The 22,544-nt window shown below is 39.0% G+C and overlaps 1 long non-coding RNA gene across 1 annotated transcript in view; it reads left to right on the plus strand.

Annotated features, from left to right (window-relative positions):
* Nucleotides 1-327: 327 nt before the first annotated feature.
* Nucleotides 328-22,544, plus strand: part of LOC117283842 — an 81,287-nt gene continuing 59,070 nt past the window's right edge. The window contains exons 1-2 of the long non-coding RNA XR_004514874.1: nt 328-348; nt 11,418-11,486. This is a non-coding gene — a long non-coding RNA (uncharacterized LOC117283842). The remainder of the gene's footprint in view (nt 349-11,417; nt 11,487-22,544) is intronic.

Raw genomic sequence — 22,544 nt, forward strand, 5'->3', positions numbered from 1 at the left:
AGGGAGGAGGAGGAGGAGGAATTCCTCACTTCAAATGAGATTATGGAGATATATAAAATGTTGGAAACAGTATGGAATTGTGTAGAAAACACCACCGGAGTAAATTTGTAGCGGTGCAAGCGATGAACCTATTTAATGACAATGCAGTGTCATATTTCCATGAAATCCTCAAAAGGAGGCAGAAGCAAGTGCCATTGGATAGGTCCATTTTTAAAGTTGCATGGAAAATAAAAAAGATGCCATTGAACCAGTAGATAGCAATGATTCTGCTAGTGATAGAGGCAGTTGTCCTGACAATAACCCTCCTCTTTCTTGTCTCCCTCACACAAGCCATAAAGATATTCAAAGGTAAGTGCAGGTTAATTTGTTTATTTTTCTTTATTATATTATATTATGTAGCAGTTTTATCATTTTTATATGATTATTTCTGAGTTGTAGAATGAATTATCTGAGTTTCCATTATTTCTTCTGAGGAAATTTGCGTTGCCATGTAAGTGCTTTGGATTAGAGGCATGTTTCTGGAACAGTTATGCCCACAAACCAAGGCTTTACTGTAATTTCAGATGCTTTTTTGTACTACAGAGGGTAATGTGATTAGCAGTACCTTGGTGGAAATGCATTAAACAAAATGACTGCAGAAAGTCTCTAAGGTGAGATTTGAATTGGGCCCCCCAAAAGGACAGAGCAGTGATCTTTATATTGGAGGGAGAAGCCTCCTACTAGATTGAGTTACAAACCAGGAATTGTTTAAGCAGATATTATTTATCATGTTCAATAAAGGTCAGTGTGGTAGAAAAAAAAAGTAGGTAGCAGTAGACGTGATATGACCTTATGGACCTTGGAAAGGGGTTTCACCTTTTCTGTGTTGTAAAGAAGGCACTCTGGTTGCTTCTAGTGGGATATGGATTGGAGGGAGGCAAGAAGGGGAGTCAGGAGTTCAGAGGAAGGCTATTGTGGGTGTCCACATGAAAAAAAGTTTGTGATCTATACTGCTTTAGTGCTGTGCGGAGAAAAGTGCTGATGGAAAAAAGTTGATGGATTCCAGAGGTTAAGCCAACAGGACTTGCTGATGGATCGATGGGATGTGAGGGGAGGGGAGGAAAAAGCAAAAGAAATCAATGATAAAGGTCTGGTTTTGTGCTTGGGCCAAATCTGACAGTTTTGGCGATATGAGAAAACCTGAGGGTGAAAAATGATGGGAGCTCTGTTTTATCTGTTGGCTTGGAGATGCCCGTTAAACTTCAATACAATCATGAAGGAGAAGATTAGAGTCAAGAACCTAGAGCTCAGTTGTGAGATCGAGGCTGGAGATGTGGATTCAAGAGTGACTCAATTCATGATTACATGAACGGCTGCTCACAAAGTGTTCTCTTGGTTAAGTGATGATGGTCCCTACCATTCCACTTTGGATGTCTGTTTGGTGGACATTTGATTCTTTACTTATTGACTAAAACTATATTAGAATGTTTTCAAGTGAAGTACATAAATTCCAAGTATTTTGGCTGCTCCTTATTTAATGTGTATTTTTTTTTTTGTCATCTGAGTCAAATTCTTAAAGGCATGTAGATAATAGGTAAAGAAGCATTGTCTTACTTGGTATTTGGTGAGTTTAGAAGACTTTCTATGTTTTTTTTTTTCTCTTCTGCATGTATCTCATTGAGAACTCATTGACTTCCACAGGAAATTTCATCATTGTATCTGTAATCCTACCGGATGATTATAAAGATATTTCAAACTCTACAAATTTGAGCCATGCAATAGTTGCTTTTTAAATAAAATATTCTCAGCAGCCACAGCTAAAACTACATTATAACAGGAAGTAGTGTCATATAACTGCAGTGACTTAAACTTGTACTCTGATGTCAGTCTCCTTTCACTTTTAACCATCTGGCCTAGAAATTTTGATTTCTCCTTCAATCAAGAAATATCTATCCAATCATGTGCCACAAAATATTTCTATCAGCAGTGAACCTTGTGTATGATAGTGATCTCACAGTGTAATTGATCCATAAATTCTACCTAATGATGTTACAGCTATCTTAGCCTCATACCGCTAGTGTTTGTGCTGGTGCTGATGTGAATAAGCTTTCTGTTCCGACTGTGCTATCAAAGTGTTGTTCATATAATCATGTGCAGTACGCGTTACAGCAGTACCCTGGTTCACAAACTTACTTCTTTCTGTGATTGTTGTCACATACCAAATTGGCTAAGAACCAGATCAAATTTCCCCATAAGTTTAACATTGAACCTGATAGCTGAATTTGACCTATGCCACCCTGGGATGTGGAGGTGTGCTCTATGACATTCCTACAATGAGGAGGTCACCTAGGGATTGGCCTTCACTGGAAAGCAAAGTATGCCTGCAGTTAAAAGTATTATTTAGTTTCTGTTCAGTAAACTAAATTCTAGTTTGCAATTTTTGAAAATTAAAACAAGAAATAATTTAAGTGATAAGAAGTGTGTGTGTGTGTGTGTGTGTGTGTGTGGCTAAACTGAGTCATCTATTGATTTCTAGATAAGAGTCTGGATGTCAGCTTTTACTGATCTTTCTTACATTGGTAGTCCCTGTATGGACAGATTAATCATACACTCTTGAGTTCTGTTTCCTCTATTTCTTTTCAAATCTTCTGTTCCTCTCCATGGATGCTCTTGAAAATCAAGTAATTGAAGAGCTTCACAGCATTTTGAAGGGGCAAGAATCTGGTCATGCCTGTGCGGCTGATTCTGAGGGAAGCTGCGAACAGTGCCTTAATTCTGTATTCTAGGGTCTTCTTCAGTGCTCTGGAGACCGAAGTCCAGATGAGGTTTGTACTCAGACGGTGTTTAATGTAGACTCCCAGTAATTGGACTGAAGATTCAAACAAATACATTCCTTTTCTTAGTAGGAAAAGCATTGAGGCATCTATTCAAATTAATGTTAGGTTATGAATGTTAGATTGAAAGTTATTGGATTGTATAAACTTTTATGACCGTCTAGCTTTCATTTTAAAGTAATGTCATAGATACATTGGGCACTCATTTCATTTGTTTATATGTTAATTGCATTAAGTCTTTTTTCTATGTGTAACACATACCTTTTATGTTGTGTATACATTTTAATGTGTTTAGTGTGTGGTTATTTCTATTGATTTCATAATTTATGGTATAAAATAGTTTTAGAAAAGATGAATTCTTTGTTACCACTAATCTTTGAAATAGAACTTTGGTTTTTAGATGTAGCCCCAAAAGCTCACATTTTAATATGTCAATATGTTATTTAAACACTATTTCAGTCACAAATCTTGCTTTAACCTGTGTATTGTCCTAATTTTTTATTTTACCTTAGTTTAGTAGTGACTTACATGTGCATCAAATATTTTCCTACTCTCTCTTTCAATGGATTACACCATAGACCCTCCATAATTTACAATTTTACTTTCCAGTTTCAGTTACCTTTAGTCAGTCGTGGCTGGAAAACCCTAAAACACCCCTCAAGTAATGCAGGCATTTCAAATAACTTGTATTAAAGTACATTATTATGACTGTTACATTTTAGTAGTATTGCTGACCTCTTATTCTGTTTAATTTGTGGGTAATTTATAAAATAAACTTTATTGAAGGTGTGTATGCATAGGAAAGGCACACTGCGGAAAGACTTCAGTACTATCTGCAATGTCAGGCATCTTCTGAGGGTCTTGAAGTGATCCTTGTGCCTAAGGGGACCCAGTGGCACATTAAGTTTGGAAAAGTTTACAAATTCCCTTCATGAAGGTGAAAATTTGAGGCTGCAGAGCTTGTTTCTGTATCCACAGAGCTTTATTATACTGGTTCTCATCCTTAGGTAAGATACCGATGTATTCAGCATTACCACTCTCAGAGGTAACAGATACATATGTATCTGTCAACCCCAGGTCCCCATGAAGTAAGAATTCACCTAAAATGGATGAAAAGATGAGCAAAGTATTAAATAAAGGCGCATGACTCAGGGCTTGGAAAGCAGAGGATGTTTTCCGACTGAATTTTGGGATACAGGCTTATTGGATAATACCTAGTATGTGTCAACCAAAATTTCTCTATGCTTTCTGTGCTTCACTGTTTAATTTTGAAGAGAGTGTGGTTAGAAAATGGTTTAAATATAGAAATCAGAGAGGCAATGGAAGGAAAAGGTGGCTTAAATAATATTACTCAGATTATGACAGATTTTACAATTTATAAGTATTGAGGGAGAATTTTTTTCCTCATTGCTCTTAGCTTTCGCCATTATTGTCAAACTAAAACCCAAGGGCAGCTTGGAAAGAGACTCACAATGGCATAATTCAGGAAGGGGGCAGCAGACACGCCACCGGATTAGGAAAATTATCTCTGTAGCAGTATTTTGTGGTGTGAGCATCTAAATTTCTGGCTTGCTCAGAGCGCTGTGCAGAGTATTACAGCAGCATGCATGGCTCTGATGGTAGAGATGGAGCGGTTGAGGATACTACCCTTAAAGTGTTTGAGAAATTTCAGAAAGCAAGATGGATTTTTTTAAATGTAAAAAGTGGCATTGCAGTTCAGATTGCTTAGAGAGGACAGGTGTATCTCACCTGTGTGCTAAGAAGGGGGATACCCTGTAAATAACCCTTTGTTATTATAAGATTTGGCCAAGACATGTCTCTTTCTGATGGTGACATGTGTCACACTGCTCTGTGAGGAAGGGCAGACCAGATGATATTTGTTTTGCAGATCTTTTAAGAAACTTCTGTTCTGCTCAAGTCCTCTTCCCAAACCTATTCTGAAAAATGGGATCTTACTCTTATGGTAGCTTATCACTGACTTAATTCATTTTTGGTTCTTGATAATCCGTGAGCTTGTTGCCCTTCCTTTATGCCTGTTTTTTCTTCTTTTTTCCCGGTGGACAGGACCTCACTAGGGCATCAGTAATATTTGTGTGTTTTTAAATTAACTTTATTGGTGCATTTTAGGTATACAGCATAATGACACTCATCCCTGGAAAGTTGTACCTTTACATAATCTATCTTGGTTCGTATTTTTTCCCCATTCCCCTGCCCTCCCTTCACCCCCTCCACCCCTCCCTACTTACAAAGACTTTGTTTCCATTTTTTCATTTTCTCATATTAATTTCATTCCCTTCTTCCCTTTCCCCAACCCATCCCATTTCTCCTACACCTTTGCACCTTTTCTTCCTATTTCACATTGTCATTTACACATTTTCATCCTTATTTGCATGTTTAGTTTTTCAAACCAGAGAAACCACTCAGTAGTTCTATTTATTTCTTTATTTCACTTAAGAATATCACCTCAATGTGCATCCATTTAGCTATAAATGTCTCCAGTTTCTCATTCTTTATGGCTGAGTAGTACTCCATTTTATAGAAAACCACATCTGTATCTGGTCTCCAGTTGATGGGCAACTGGGCTGTTTCCAAGTTTTAGCTATTACAAACTGTGGCATCAGTAATATTTTAGAGTGTTTTTATTAGTAGTATATGTTTGTGATACATAATTATTATAATTATCTTAGTGAATTAGTGCACACATGTTTTGCATCTTGCATTTTTTTTTTTGGTACCGGGGATTGAACTCGGGTCCTTGCGCTTGCAGGGCAGGCCACTGAACCGCTGAGCTAAATCCCCGGCCCCATATATTTTTTTTTCTTTCTTTTCTTTTTGGTAGCATCTTGATAATCTTTATTGCCTTTTATACATCAAGTTTTAAAAATTTCCCTGTTTGCTTCTAAAGTGCAGTCAAGGTTGACAAACATTGCACATTCAAATATCAAGAAAGAGCAATGAAAAGCTTTAACTTGGCCTGACAAAATCATTTTAAAATATAGTGTTTGTTTACTATTTACTATTCTCTGAGGCTAAAAGAGATATCCCAAGAAACTGTAAATAGAGAAGTAGACTGCTTTGAAAAAATAAAAGCTTAAAAGGACTACAAAGAGGTATATCAGGTTTATCATCACAAAATGAGTACAGCCTATTTCATTAGGATTTCCCAAATAAGGGGAGACGCTGATGGGGAAGAAACTGACTGACTGTGCCGGGGCCTTTGAGCCATGGCCAGTAATGGAGAAGCATTATAGGGTATGGGAAGTGCAAAGCAGAACGATGAGGTTAGGACATTGTTTATCTCAAAGGTCCACCTGCTAGAGGTCTGCTTCCTGGGGTAGCAGTGCTGGGGGCTGTGCGGTGGGTCCTACTGAGAGATGAAAGGGACCCTGGGTGCTGCCCTTGAAAGGATGATTCCTGGCCTCACAGAGCGAGTTGGTTCTCCCTTCCTGCATGCACCTGTTTCCTGTTCCTCTACTCCACAGCCAAGGGGACCTTACCAGAAGTTGACTGAATAGGGCTGCCTAGTCTTGACCTTAAGCCTCAAAACTGTGAGTAAAATGACCCTCTTTTCTCCATAAGTATAAGCTTCAGGAATTTTGGTATAGCAACTGAAAATGAATGCACAGAAAATAACTTTGGACTCTAATTGAAAGAAGTTTAAAGTATGGTTTTGTTCATTATTAGCTGCGAGATCTCTGACAAGAAGTTTGTCTTCCCCGAATGCTAATACTTCTGATATATGTATTATATAAATTGGTAAAATACATAATTGATAAATTGGGAACCATGATTACATGAAAGCAAAACACCAGTGGTATCATCTGAGGTGACACAGAAACAAGAGCGGAAAGGAAGGTGGAACTTCAGAATTGGATTGGCAAACCTTGGGCTAAGGAACATTATTGTTTCTCTGAGCTCTGTGACTAGAAGTAAAAACCCATTCATTGAGTTAGAACCAAAATGCATTGAGAATAAAGTGACAAAGATAAAAATTATCACATAGTTCACCTAATGGTGGCCAATAAGACAAACCTTATGGGCCTCCTCTAAGTTTCTAGGCGCCTTTGCCTCCTGCTGGGACAGGGACTCTTAGGTCCTCTCGTTCGGCCAACTAGGCCTTATCAGTTCCTTGCTTGGCCGAGTTTGACCCTCCTTGGCTGTCACGGACCAGCCTGGTGGGATAAGCATATTTTCCAGGCTTCTTTCCCCTTCCACACTTGGATGATGCTCCACAGCAGGGATGTGGGGATGACATTCTAGAAGTGTGAGGTTTAATTCTTTACAGCATCTTTTTGCCCAGCGGGCAGCAGGGGATAGGAAGAACATGGAAGATACAGTTCTGTCCTTCATCCCTCCCTCCCAGAGACTTCTCCGGCCAAGCTTCTCCTTGTACCTTGTCTTCAGAAACCCTGCAGTGCTGAACTACACTTATTTGCAAAACAGTCTTGTATGATCCATGACCTGCCTCAAGACACATCATCTCGCATGTCTTTCCATCTTTCTTTATCTCTAGTAACCTTTCTTTCACTTAATTCTTCCTTCAAATTCATGTCTAGAGAACCTGCATTCAAACTGCTTAGCACATAAATGTTCATTAAATATGGATTTTCTTCTTTCAGTTTTTTATTAGCACATGTTTGTCACACATAATGATTGCATTTATCGTGGGAGTTTGTACATGTGCATTACACACCATAATTTCTTTTTTGTTCCCTTCCCCCCTTTCCCTCCCTGCTCACACCAACTCTTCTTCCCCCTCCATTTGCAGAAGCTTTGTTTTTGATTTTTCTTCAACTCTTCTTTCTAACCCCCCTCTCCCTTCCTTACTTCCACCTCCCTCCATCCCTTTACCCACTTCCCATTGGACAAAGATCTTTCTACTTCCCAATGTATTTTCTTTTTTGCTCCTTACTTATATCTTAGGTTTCTCATATAAGAGAAACAATGTAAAATTAAACTTGTGTGACATTTATTTTATTTAAAGTTATGCTCTTGAGGTGCATCACACTTACCTAAAAACGAGTCAACTTCATTCTTCTCTATGACGGAGTAGATCTCCACTGAATATAAGTTCCACATTTCATCTGCTGATAAACATCTGACCTTGGCCAAATCCAGGAGAAACTTGAACTTCGATGTGTTAGCTGCCTTCATCCCTTATCTTTTCTTTCATTGGAGTTAGTTTTACATCTTAGATACTGATTTTCAGGTCTCATTTGAAGCTGAAAAATGGTTGATGTGATATTTGGTTTCTAGATCTCATGACTTCCTCTAAATCCAGACTCTGATGGAAGGTTCCCATGAAAGCTTTTATCTCAAAACTGTACATGCACAAGAAGTTGCTGATTCAGTTTACTTAGGAAAGGTTGACCTATTCCTTAGCATTTCTGGTCTAGCCACTTAGATTTGAAAAGAGTGTGAAAATCAGTATCCAAGGTAGTGAATCTTCTTATGGCTTAACACTGATGAATTCTTTATTCCAGCAAATTTGGACTCATGAAAACTCTAGAATATTTTTATGTAAGAAGGTATCAAGCTGAGGAATGAGAAGATTTCTGTAGGTCAGAATTCTGTCTTCTACAGTAGGATTTGTAGCCACTGCTTTCTAGTAGATGCCATGTCAACTTGCCAATGAAGGAGTGTAGATATTAAGTGTCCAACTTCAGGCCTCATCTTTGGACTCAAATAATTTCAATTCCAGTGGGCAACCAGCGTTATGATCTCTGTTAGATCTATGAAGACCGGCATCGTTAGCCCAAGCTTCAAGGAAATGTTGAAGTTTGTCTGTAAAGATTGTTTTTGGGTTTTCTCAGAACATACACGTCTGTTTCTTCATCACAACCCATCAAAACTAATTATTGAAGATCCACTTCAACTACCACATTCTCCATGAAACCTTCCATATCTTCCTGTCTGGAGGTGATTTCAACTTCGCTTCCTAAATGCTTTGTCTCTTTACATATTGTCGCGTGTTGCTGTTGAATATGAGCTCTGTGAGGGCAGGGGCTAAATCTCATGTATCTCTGTATTTGTCCTGTGCACAATGTTTAGTACATGGCATGCTTGAAAATATTTATTTAATTGAATTTTTCCCATCCTTCTACTTACATGTCTTCAGTATTTACTGTATACCAAAAAACTATGCTAAGCATTATGTAATTCAAATTGATTCTCCCTCCGTAGATCCAACTAAGATCAATAGGAATAGTCTCTAAATTATAGGCCCTAGCAGAAAGCAATATTAACATCTTGGAATTTGCAAAGAATGCTTCAGTTAAAGATCACTTATTGGGTTGAGTACATCTGTGTGGTTCCTTAGAGTCTGGGACAGAAATACCATCTCAGCCAATTAGCTTTCTTTGTTGTCTTAGCCCTTCTTTGCTTCCATTCTTATTTTTTTTTTTCTGATTTGAGACCCTCTCAAGTTTCTTCAACTTCTCAAGTTATTTATATGTTTTATTCACTTAAGTGCTATAATTTTTTTTTTTGACACAGGGTCTCACTATGTAGTTGAGACTGACCTGGAACTCACTATGTAGCCCAGGCTGGTCTCGAACTCACAGCGATCCTCCTGCCTCAGCCTGGTGAGTGCTGGGATTACAGGTGTGCGCCACCACGCCTGGCTAAGTGTTGTAATTTAGATGAATTTAGGTTATCAATATCAGATATTCTGCTGTTTTTCCCATTCTGCTTTCTATAGAGGGAAAATTCTTGAGAATGAGTATGTTTTATAACAATTATTAGTGGAGAGGTAAAAAACTACATTTAAAATCCATCTCTGCTGGTTGTGTGGTGGATGCCTATAATCCTAGCACTTGGGGATTGAGGTAGGAGGATCATCATGAATTCAAGGTCAGTCTGAGCTACATAGTGAATTCAAGGCCAGCCTGGGCTACGTAGTGAGACTCTGTCTAAAAAAATTCATTTCAAAGTGTTACTCATTATTTACAGTAGTGCTGTTCAATAAAACTTTCCACCATGATAAAAAAATGTTCTAAATCTGCACTTTCCCAGTAGAGTAGGCACTAGCTGCTCTGGCTAATTGGATGCTTGCAGTTGGTCACGCTAAGTCCTTGAGTTCTGTAGGATGAACTTGAATTTACAATCTTCCTGCCTTAGCCTCCCAGAGTGTTATGAATACAGGTGTTTGCCACCACATTTATTTTTTATTTTTAATTTTTTCCTGTTAAGTTTATTGATACATCTAAAGCAAACAATACAGTTACATTTATCATTGTACCTTTACGTGAAATATCTTGGTTCTTATTTAAATAGATATGTGATTAATGGCTATTGTCCTAGACATTGCTAATATGGAACAGTGACACAATTGCCTCATGTAGTTTTTTAATAAATAAAATACCCTGTAGCAGACTTTTTGGGAAAAGCATAATCTGCTGTATTATTTAATTCTCCTTTTGTAGACTAACAATACAAAGATACATGTTAAAGGTTTTTGTCTTATGACAACAACAAATCACACCTGGTGTATACCTGACACCTCCAAGTTAAAGGAGGAAAGACTTATTTCAGCTTGCCCAGGTTCGGTCCATAGTCAGCTGGCTCCAAGAGAGAGGAGCGTGGCAGAGGGGCATGGAAGAGGAGAAGCTGTCCATGGTAGGGCAGGCAGGGCAGCAGCATCTCTTCTGCTTTCCCTTTTCATTTTATCCAGACTACAAGCCTGTTAGTTGGTGCTGTTCACACCCAAGGTGGGTCTTTCATCTGTAGTAAAGTTCATTCAGTCATACCCAGTACTATGCTAAAGCAATGAGTGAACTTGTCCAGTATCACACACCCATGATCCAGTTACTCCCCAAGGGCCCCTATGAGTGCATGAGGCCTTGGTATTAGCAAACCATACTACCTCATTTTACCTGGAATTCTGTGAGCTCCTTTCCCTGTGGAATTGATTCTTCTCCCTTTTCCTCAGTGTTTGTGAATAATTTGTGACTTTATTCTCAAATCTTTTTGAGGACCTCCTTTAACTATGTTTCCCGTTAAATGCCCATGTTATACCTTGAGCCAGACTCATTTCCTCCTCCATTATAGGGGGTGTATAAAGATGACTTGAATAGGGATGAAAGGGAATCTTCTCTAAGCACTCTAAGCTTTACAGATTATATTCTGCTTTCAGAAAATGGAGCCTGATATTTGCTCCATGAACAGGTAGCTGTTGAGTAAGGGAAATTTTTCTTTTTGGGTACACTGTATGTTTTCTAGTTAGAGCTGTGAGGCCTGGATCGTTTTGTCCTGTGACATATCCTCAGAGTAACCTATGACACAGGTAAGACTCCCTTTAAGGGCGCATTGGAAACAGCTGTCCTCCTCTGGTGTCACTGTTATGCAGAATTTACCCCACCTAATGATACTGTTGGAAGGAATATGATAACATTCCGTTGTCTTTTCCCCTTTCTCTTAATAGACCAGGTGGTGATGCTTTGGATAAAATTGGTCTGAAGGCTGAGTGTAGGTCCATTATTGGGAGCATTTGCTTTAAATTATGAAATTCAGGAAGGCTTGTGGCAGAGAGGTGGCCAGTTCTGCCGCAAAAGGTGCTCGCTTGTCTGTTTCTTGCATTCTGTTAAATATTTCTTATTTCCTCAGAATACACCACAAGGACCATTTGACTGTCCCCTCTGGCTTCTGCATCTTGCTTCCAGCATGAACAGACAGGTAATAACCGTTCAGCAGGGCCATTACCTCTTCTAAAGACTATTATCAAAGTGGTCATTATACATAATGGAGATGATTACAGGCAGCCTGAGAGATTTTTTAGATACATCTCTACAGTAATAGGTGGCCTTTTTTAGCCTTATATATCTGTAGGGATAATACCAGGGCACAGAATACATGACAAATGGTGATTTTGAGCAAAACTCTGTCAGCTTTTAATACATTAATTGGATTGTGGATTTAAATGGAGTTGATGCAGAAACTCTTAAATTTTAAGTCCTGACAAATACATAGCATAGTAGGAACATTCCAAGAACAGGAGTTAAAAGATATGGAATGTATTTTCTGTGTTTGTACTGTGCAATCACCTGTATAAGAATACTAACATTAATGAATTCTGTGAGAGAAAGCTCTTTCATAATGAAGTAACTGGTCTGTAGTCAGCCAATCAATAACTATTTATAGATCTTGGGCTTTGTGCCAGGCACTGGAAATATGGTAGTAAGAAAATATAAAGGAAAGCTCAGATGCTTAGCATCTAGTGGCCTGGTTTTTTAAAATAAGTCAAATTTCAAAAATTTTGATCACAGTTAATGATATAATACTCTTGTGTAGTTTTTATTTGTGCACAACCATTTGAAGGTAAACAGCTGCTACTGTAAGTAAAAATGTAAATTTTACTATGTGATAGACGATTGCTTCTTAGCCTTTCTCCTTTAAAGCTGTAATCCCATTTTTGTTTGGCTGGGAAGGGTATCAGTCCCCGTGAATAAATCTTTAGGGTCTAAATCATCAAACTAGTAGGATATTAATAGGGAATTCTTGCTAGCTCAGTTTTGACTGGAGACCCAAAACACAGCCAGAGGTGAATAATAATCTGTCATTCTGAAAAGGGGTGGAAGTCACAAGGGACTGATGTTTAATTCTTGCCGAGAATGTGTGTAAAGGCCGAAGACTCTGGGTAACAAGTGATACTCATAGCTGAGCAAAGACAAGTGGCTTCATGGGAGTGTGTAGTTACCACTAGGTTTTCTGGAGCCAGCGATGCCTGTTTTGTCTACACCCGTTAGGCGTTACTGTGTAGAAAGAGTTGATCTAATTAACACACTAGGACTCTGCCCAAAGGGGTCACCCGGAGGGACAACTGATCCCCAAAAGGAGCGTGTTGCATGGGTTACCGACAGGCAGATGACCAAGAACAGTTACTATGGCCAGACAGAGAGAATATCGCAGAGGTAGATGCCTCAAAGATTTCCCTGAATTAGAAACCTCTTTCACGGAGCATGTGTTGTCTCTCAGAAATTCATGCCTTGCGGTTGAGCACTTGCTAATTGATAAAATAATTTCTTCTTTCACGCCCCCTCGCTCCGGGCCCTCTTCATTAAGACGACTCAGTCTCCACTTCCAGGGTCCTGTGTAATACAGGCTTCTGCATTACCCACACCTCCATTGTTTGGGAAGAAGGCTTGCCAGTCGATACGGTTTTGCTCTCTTAGGACACAGCACAGTGTTCCCCCGGTCACTTTCCCTCGGTGCCATGCGCAGTTACGTCATGAAAATCCCTCCCTCTTCATTTGCTGACCTTCTGTAAAGAAAAACTCTCCTCCCTTCCCTTCCCTACTCCCCTTCCTCCCTCCCCCCCTCCCTCTTTCCTTTTCCCTGGAAATTATTTTTCTCTGTATTTTCTCCATGTCTCTCCTACCCCGTCCTTACCGTGCTCTCCTCCTCTCTTCCCCTCTCGTCCCACACTTCCGTTTCTTTCCCTTTTCCCCCATTTCCTCTTCCTCTTCCTCTTCCCCTCTCATTTTTTCTCTTTCTCCCTCTCCCTCTCCTGGGGATTAAACCCCGGGCCTTTGCACTGAGCTACATCCCCAAACATTTTTATTCTTTATTTGTTACGGGGTCTTGCTAATTTGCCCCACCTAGGCTCAGATTTTTCATTCTCCTGTCTCGGCCTCCCAGAAGGCTGGAATTACAGTTGTAATTACCCTCAATGCCCAGCTATGTTTTCTCTTTTATTACAGATTTCTAGTATACATAAACGGAAAGTGTTACTTATGTCTTCTAAATTTATATCTTCTCCCTTCAAGAAATCAACCAAACCATGCCTACAGCATCACGTACATGATTCCCAATTCAAATGGGAAGAAGCTCATTGCTGTGGTGCAACAGAAGGCCCAAGGCATGTCCAACCAAATCGAGCCAGTTAGGCCATGTCACATTTTACATACCACGTGACTTCTGGGGGTCCAGTGCTATAATCCTGTGTGTTGAGGGGAATAATTTGGGCAGACAGCCGTGGAAGAATTGGCCAAATTTTCCATTCTCTTTGGAAACTACTCTCTATAATCCTCTACTTTGTAGAAGATATGCTTTCCAGACTGTAAAAAAATTTCGTATGAGGGAAGTTACCTTAAATGCCACTGAAATAGAAGTATTTAGATAGTCTTACTATGCTTACTACTGCACTGAACCCAGAAGATATTATTTTGGAGAGCTTAATTCCCCATACCCAAGCTATTGCCTTAGGCCACATCTTTACCTTTCAACATTTAAGAAAAAAATCATGTCCAGCTGTTCTCCTGCTTCAAGACTCCTGGATATATGTTTGACACACTTTTTGTACTGTTAAACAATCTTTTCCTATCATTTTTCTTTTATCTGCTATTGCAGATGGCAGCTCTTCATCCTTTTGCTACTTTGCTTTTAAATATTGAAGTTACTGACAAAGAAGCATATCACGGGCATGAATTATTTCATTAAGAAAGGAATGATTCTACATAACTGTGTTACCTCAGCTAACATATTTAGCATTACTTATATAAAAAATAAAATATATGTTTAAAATCCAACAACTGTTCAGATGTTCTTGAAGCTGAAAGTTCTAGTTTTGCTTCAGGGTCTGGGCTTCACATTTTTAAATACTCCACATTTTTTCTCTTTTTTTTTCTGAGTACCATACATGTGTGTGTGTGTGTGTGTGTGTGTGTGTGTCTGTCTGACATGATAATGCACAAATTTGTCCCCAAATAACTTAAGAAGTCAATAATAACAATAAAATAGTAGCCTCAAATATTTCTTTGAAAAGATTTTCTGTTGTTTCTAAGACTGGAAAAGTTCTTATGGAACCACGGTGAGCTTCTGCTTCTGCTAAGAGAAATGCTTCCATTTTTGAAATGAGGCTTTTGACAAACTTATACATTCATTACATTTCAAGAGCAATAACATACGAATATGTGGTTGTTCTCATTGGAAAAGTGGGTCATCAGAGTTCAGCTTTGTCTAAGCACAGTGGACAGAGCTGCTAACATCTGTGATAAGCTGTGTTATTGAACAGCCTGGTGAAAACAACCTACTCCTTAAAGGATCCGTTCTGGCTTATGAATTTCACTTATAATAATGTGAGCTGGTATGTCCTAATGAACTTGGTGAGGCACGCTCACGCAGCCTAGGCTTATTGGCTTCCCAACCATTGCTCAAAGTTGCTGAGGGCTTCCCTGTTTTATTTTCCCCACACTCCCTGAGTGCTGTTTATCAAGGCAGTATTCACGAAGCATGTGAATTGTGTATTGCTTCTCTAAGAAGGTTGGAAAACAGGATGTTGGGACCCCGTTTCTCCTGTATATGCTCTAATCTGATGGGCATCAAGGGAGTATGGCATCATTTCAGAGACAGCTACTGATGTTGTAACATTCTCTGACTGTATGGATTTTGTTTTTCCAGTTTAAACATTTTCAAAAATTAGTTCTTTTTTAAGCACTTTGTAATATCAATCAAGGAAAAGAGCCCCAAAATGTAGAAGTCAAACCACAGTAGTTATTTAGAATTCTCACACTGCCAGTGACAAATTACTGCTCCCTTTGTGGCTTAAACAGATGTGTACTCATTCACTATTTCAGAGGCTAAAAGTCTAAAGTCAAGGTGTTGATGGGTTGATTCCTCCTGGAGCCTCTGAGAGAGAATCTGCTCTGTGTCTCTCTGCAGAAGTTGTTAACCATTTCTGACAATCTTGTTTTACACACTTCAGTCTCTTGCATTATCACAAGACCTTTGCTGTGTGTCACTCTGTGAGTTTTTCCTCTTTTAATCCTTCACAGATTGGATCTCATGCCTTCTATAGTCTAGTAAGACCTCAGTTTTAACTTATGTCTTAATTACACTTGCAAAGACTCTGTCTCCAGTAAGATCACATTCACATACACTGGTGGAGGAATTGAACATATCTTTTTGGTTAGATTTTCCTTTATAACCTTTTTTGAGTTACATTCCTCCTATTTTACCCTATTTTATCACAAAAATCCAAATTTTCCTTTTTCGTATTTCTTCAGTGTATTTTAAGTTGAAACTTAAAATTATTAGTATCAATTAACATAAACTATTTTCATTAGTAAAAACCATTAAAAATAATATTTAGTTCCCACAGGATAGCTAGATAAAAGTATTAGAAAAATATATGCCACTAATTAATATAATGCTCAATGGGCAATGTTTTCAACCACTAAATATACTGAAACAATTCAAGAAAGAGATGCTTTATCAGAAAACAGATACATCTTGATTTCAAACTGTTGGCAGTACAGGAGTATAGGCAGAACATTGTTTTTAAAATAGAAATGTAAGTATACTTATATTAAGTATGGATTAATTATATCATTTTCCAGACTAGTCTTTCTAAGCTCTTAGTCATTCTGTTCATGTAGTTAAGTCTGAGATAACTGTGCATAAACTTAGTTTGGAAACATTCGGTGTGGATGTCTATGTCTTTACCAGCCCTGTTTCCTTTGCAACAGTCTCAAGTTTTCTTTCATCTTTCAGCATAGCCTTCTCTTTTTATGTTAATAATTCATCTCATATTAGATGGCACACCAGAATCGCCACCCAGCAAATCTTGATTTCCTATTGAAAAGTGCCAATTTAATAGAGACATCACTTCTGTTTGTGTCTCTGGCTTTTATCTCCCCTGCCAATTACAGTGACACTCTTTCCACTAGCAGCCACTAGTGTCCTAAGTCTAACACATTGATAGCTTTTACTGAGTGTGTATATGTGTGGAAGGTTTTGAAATTCTTTACTTTAAAATTCCCATTGTAGAGCACGTAGAACATTTCGATTAAGAAAGCACCATAGTTTAAGTGATCATCCACTTGTTTGACTTACTTACCATTTATAACCTTCCTAATTTTACTGATTCCTTTTACTTTCATATATTGTACCAATAAGAATTCCTGGTTGCAGGTAAACAGAAAACTATCCATAATACTTTAAGAACAAACGCTGCTGGAAGTGTGGCAGACTCCAGTATAAGTTCCAACATTTTATGGCTCCGAGGCGGTAATATATGTTCATACGCTTGCCAGCTCCTTGTGATGCACAAAGTGTGCATGCCTCCTCCTTGACGAGGGCCTGGTTATGACTGGCTCTGATTGATTGGATGTGAGTTGACAGTATATGTGTGTAAGCTTGAGATATTCTGTGCACTGGGGCTTTACCTTACCTTCTGGTGATCTGAGAATATCCCCCATGAAGGTGGTATTTCTTCAGGATGTATTCTGGAAGGACACATGTGAAGTAGATCACTTTTCTCAGGGGGCCACTGAGTAATCGATTATCTGAGAGTCTGTGAGTCAAGAAGATGGATACAAATTAGCTGGATTCTCTGGTTTAGAATCTCTTGTGGGGCTGAAATCAAGGTGTTCGCAAGGGTTGCGGGTGTCTCAGCACCTAGTGGGGAAGAATCTATTTTCAAACTATGATTAGCAAGATTCATTTACTTAAAGACTATTAAATTGAGGGTCTCAGGTCTTTACTGGCTATTGGCAAAAAAGTCTCTGTCAGTTCCTTGCCTCTGTGTAGGGCAGCTTACAACACAGCAGCTTACTTTATCTGAGTGAGGATGTGAGGGGGAGAAAAAGTCTAAACAAGATGAAGGTCAGTTTTGCATAACCTAATCTCCACAGTAATATCCCATTACTTTTTTAAACTTCTTTTCACTATGAGCAAGTCATTAGGTTTAATCCCAAACTTGGGGTCTGGGATGAGGGTTACACAGAGGTTTCAAGATGAGGAGGCAAAGGCCCCAAGGGGTAGTTTCAGAAGCGTTTGACCGCATATGGCTTACAGAATTGATTAGAAAGCTGGAAACCAATTTGAGCATTTGGTGGAACCACAGGAGTCAAGAGGAAGGGTATTGAGATGCTTAAAATGACCAGCAGGCATCTTTTACCAGAATTCTGACCACTGTCTGTCGTACTTTTCTTACTTTGAGAGATCCCGAGTAAGGAGACTAAGATTCATTCATTATAGACTCATGAGTGATTTCACTTGGTTGTTTTTCTGAAGTGGAGAATGTTTATTGTTTTCATTGAACTCCATCATGGTAATTATTTTCCATAGAGAAAAGGCCTTAAAAAATAAAAGCAACCTCCAAACATCTCCCAGCCAGCAGAGAGAAATCAATTGAAGGGATTATTTGATAATAGGTTTGTCAAATGATTTTTTTCCAGGTTTTAGAAACTGTGTCACTGTTTTATTTCCTTTACAATAACTATCACAGTGCTTAAATATGTGCTTATTTGTTTATTTATTTATTGCTTATTTTCTCAACTAGAATATTTCCTTCTGAGCAAGGTCATGATTAGCTCATGCACTTAGCGTGTTATGTGACTTATCATATTTGCTTAGTAGTGGATGAATACGATAGCTTTTCTAATGAGGGATTAAGAGTTTGGGGAAATAAAGAACTATTGCTAATTTGGAAGTCTGGCATATTTTAGAGGAGGTTAAGACTAAATAAGACTAACAGCTAAAGGAAATCTAGAGGTCCTGGTTCTTTGGAATAATAATGTAAAGAGAGATTCTATGTTGATTGTATGTCTGATTCTCTGGCACAGTTCTATTTCTGTTCTGTCAGCTGTGTATGTTCATTTGCCAACGTACTTGTTCCAAAAGTGACATCCAAAATGATGAAAAAAGGGTAAGTCTTGTTCTAATTTTCTACGGTGCTGCAGACTGGCCCAGCCCTTTTCTCACCCTTGTTATGTGGAGGGCGGGCTGGGAGGTTGGTTTGCTTCATTGATGGGCAAAGACCAGAATTAGGCTCAGAGAGTGGCCATTGCTAAATTCTATTCAGTAACTATTTTAGTAATAGTAGTATGCACCTCATTTAAAACTTCTCTAGGCTAATTTTAATCAGATGACTATTTTTGTCTTTTTCATTTTTTTCCTTGCCTTAAATGGTAAAGCTCAACAAAAGAATTCAACATAGAGGCTTTGGAAAATGTGGGATTTAGGAGTGAGGGTGATGGCTCCTCATAGAATTTGTCATGTATAGTCACACAGAAAGTTATATGACAACGATGACCCCCACCACCACCACCACCAACAACAACAAAACAACAGTGAAAAGAAGGGAAAGAAAACTATTCCTGAGTGCATAGCAAAGGCCAATTGATTCAAACTTTATCAAAAGCTTTTTCTCTCATTGGGATCTGAGGCTACGGATATCCCAAATTTTTGTGCAGAGAACAAATAACTTGGTGTGTTATCAGTAACTAATAATGGATACCATTTTGCTTTTGGTTCTGCTGATCAAATATTAAACCCATTTTTCAGGTGGTTTCTCAAAGGCAACATGCTGTTAGCTACCCATTCTTTTGGCCAAAAAATTAGAACTTTAAAGTGTATGCGGAGGTGGGGAAGATATACACGTGTGAGCATGTGCTTGTGCTCATGAGTGCATTTGCGGATGGAAATGATTACATTTGCTTTTTAAAAAAACATTTCTATTTAACCCAAACCCATAAAGTTGAATGAAAATACAACAAAGACCCACATCTGCAAACCTAGATCAAGACATACAAACCAGAGCAAAACAGAACAGACAGAGAGAGTGTTATTATTAGCCGAGTAATGGAATTAAAGAGAAACTATCAATTTGCAAGGAGTCCAGATTAGAACGGTAGAGGTTCAAGGCGAGGCAGCCTTCTCCTGCCTTGGGGCAGAGAAAGAAAGAAAGGAAACCTGCCAGGTATATGTGAAGTAAAAATCCCCTTTCTTTTAAAACACAATAGCTTGTGTAATTTTGTCACATGCATCTGTTGCTCTCACCTCTTACTCTGTGCTGAAGTGCTCACCAGAGCATTCAGGGAAACGCTTCCCTCCCACCCCTGACACCTGCCATGGAAAATGCTGCATTATTCATCGAAGAGCTAATGGCAGGCGATGAGATCTTTTCACGCTACATCCCTCTCAGTGGGTGTTTATCACTCTGTTCACCAGCAGCCCTGCTATTACTGAGGGGCCAGAAGAACCCTACACATTCGCTTGAAAAGTAATGGGAAACGTGCTCAGCTTTCTGGGCTCCCAAGTGCAGATGAAGGTTATTTCCAGGGCAGCTGCGAAGCCCAGGGCGGGAGAAGGGTGGTCACTCTAAGCGAACAGCTTAATTTTGGAAATCCATACAAATCATGTCAGAGCCATGATAATCCATCTTCTTTAGCTTCTAGCATTTCAGCAGTCATTGTGCTGCAATAATTTCCCCTGATTCACCTGTGATCTCTATAAATAACTAGAGTGAGGGAGCAGAGGAGAGGAGGAAGGAGATGAGTTTGGCTTAGTATCTGATGAGCACTGCCAGCGAGGAATTCATCTCTGTCTAGTAAACGAGATGCTATCTTCTGCAAAGTGGGCGGGGATGTGGCCACACTCAGGAAGCTAACAGGGGGACAGCCCTAAAGCCCCAGCTCAATGCTCTATTGTCATGTGACAACAGCTTGACAAGACAGGTAGTAGTTCTAATGATTTATCTGAAAGCATATTGCAAACGTTATGGGGCAGTGCCACATGAGTGTGAAGGGAGCCCGTTTTATCCGCAAGTCCTTAATTCCTTCTGGGTGCAGCCATGCCAGAAATTTCTTTGCCATATTACATTTGTCACGGAGAATTTATTTTCTGGTCAAGTATTTGTTGTTGTTGTTGGGAGTAAGTCCAGTTGGGGTTGATAGTTCTGGGTTTCGGGGATAAGGAAAGGAAAAGAATCCCAGTTTGAAAAAGCCATTGTGATCAAGATAAATTGATAGGGAGGCAGTCAAAATTTTGTCCTCCTGACTCATTCTGGCTGCTTTCCCTCTCCTGAGATGGGTGCTGTGCCTGAGCAGCACGAGTGGCCCACACCTTTTCTCTCATCGCAGGCAGGATGATGTAGTGAAAGCCAGAGGGACATTAAAAATAACATTTTCGAATACCAATCATTGACTGCATGCTGCGAGTGAGATTTTCTTTCCTTTTTTACTTATACCGCCTTCTCTCTATTCTAGCTCTTCCTCCAATTGTTGATACTTATGTTTTTATTATGTTTTCAATTTCTTTATTCTATGAATTGACTTTCACATTATTTTATTGGTTGCTATTATAACTTTAAGTAATTTGTTTCATTTTTAATTGGCCAGATTTAGGCAGTAAATCTCTTGAATCCTTTACTTTTTAAGATCAAAATATTTTATCCCTTTATTTGCTATACCATACCTTTAATTCTGTCAGCTAAGCCATTTCTCTTCTATTATCATGAGGACTTCCAACGTGTATCTACAATGAAGTCTTCTGTACCTTTTTCTAGGTTGTTTCTGAACACGTAAAAGCACTAAATAGGGTTACCGATGTTATGATTATATAAATATTTTACAGTTCAAAACCAGTTCAAATAATTCAGCTAACAAAGACAAAGTCCTATGTCACTCAAGCAGTGTTGTTTAAAAGAGAATATTCCTTACAAGGCCACATGAATTCTCATCTTTACTTTCCATCATGGCTCAAAACTGTATCATGTGTTTTTTGTTTCAGCATGTATAGATCATAACTTCCTTGAGAACATCCTGTTTTAAGTAGGATTTCTAATTACCTTTATGCTTTCGTGCTTCTTTCACCATAGTGCTAAGATCACACCATTTCTTAGTCACATTATTTATTGAATGCTGAGTTTTGAACACATTGCTTTTTAGGCCTGCTTCATAGCAATTATCACAATCTTTGTTTTAATTATTCTTTTTGACCTATTTCTCTTGTTTCTTTTTTTCATTAAACTGCTGTCTGTCTTGTTACTCTTCTTGTTGCACAGACAAAATACCTAACACCTGAAATTAAAGGAGGAAAGGTTAACTGAAAGGTTCACAGTTTGTAGAGTCAGTAAAACTATTCAGTCAATAGTTAGCTGGCTCCAGTGCAGAATGGCATAGCAGAAGGGCATCACAGAGGAGAAACAGTCCATGGCATGGCCGGCAGAAGGCAGCAGCAAACAGTGACTATCAGGTAGCAGCAACAAGCCTGCCTTTCCTGTTTATTCCATCTAGGCTACCAGCTTTTTGGGTGTGCCACACAGAACTGTGCTAATTCCAACCAGTGGACTAATTTAGTGCCACAGACTCTTAATTCCAGTACCTCATGCCCTCGATCAGTGGTGGTGAACCTATAACATGCACACCACAGTGGGCTGTTTGTAGCTTTGAAAGTTCTCAAAGGTTGACCATTAGTGCCCTAGCTCTGATCTGGTCAGCTCTGAAAAGCCCCACCTATGAGTGCATGAACCTTTGGGGGAACATCTAGATACGAGCCCTAACAGCTACCTTTCATTTCATTGTCTCCCCTCAGCCCCCAAATAGTGAATGGGAGGTAGTCTAGCATGAATGACTGATAAACTGAAATTTCCCAATTTAGTAGGTCAATATACTCAAGGAACTTATGGTTTGTGTATTACTGATTTGTTGAGTTTCCTTTTCTACCCCAAGATAAGGTCTTGGAGAGCATCTAGAACTTTCTGAAGAATTCTGGCTAAAGATTAGTCAATTCTCAGACCTTAACCCCTTGCATACAATGTCCTTCCCTGTCTCTAGAAAGCCTTAGATCTCATTGCTGCTTTTGGACCTTAGCTGATTCAGCCCTTGAAAGTAGGGCTGTGAGGCTCTCTGTTCTGTTTCCGGGGTTATACTTTTCCTCTTCTCTTTTGGGGCCTAATCTTCTGGCCTGTTCTAACTTCTGCCGTTTCAAAGAAATTACAAGTGCTAAATG

The sequence above is a fragment of the Fukomys damarensis genome, unplaced genomic scaffold (genome assembly GCF_012274545.1).
Source record: "Fukomys damarensis isolate Sample0158 unplaced genomic scaffold, DMR_v1.0_HiC HiC_scaffold_31, whole genome shotgun sequence".
NCBI classification, from domain to species: Eukaryota; Metazoa; Chordata; class Mammalia; order Rodentia; family Bathyergidae; genus Fukomys; species Fukomys damarensis.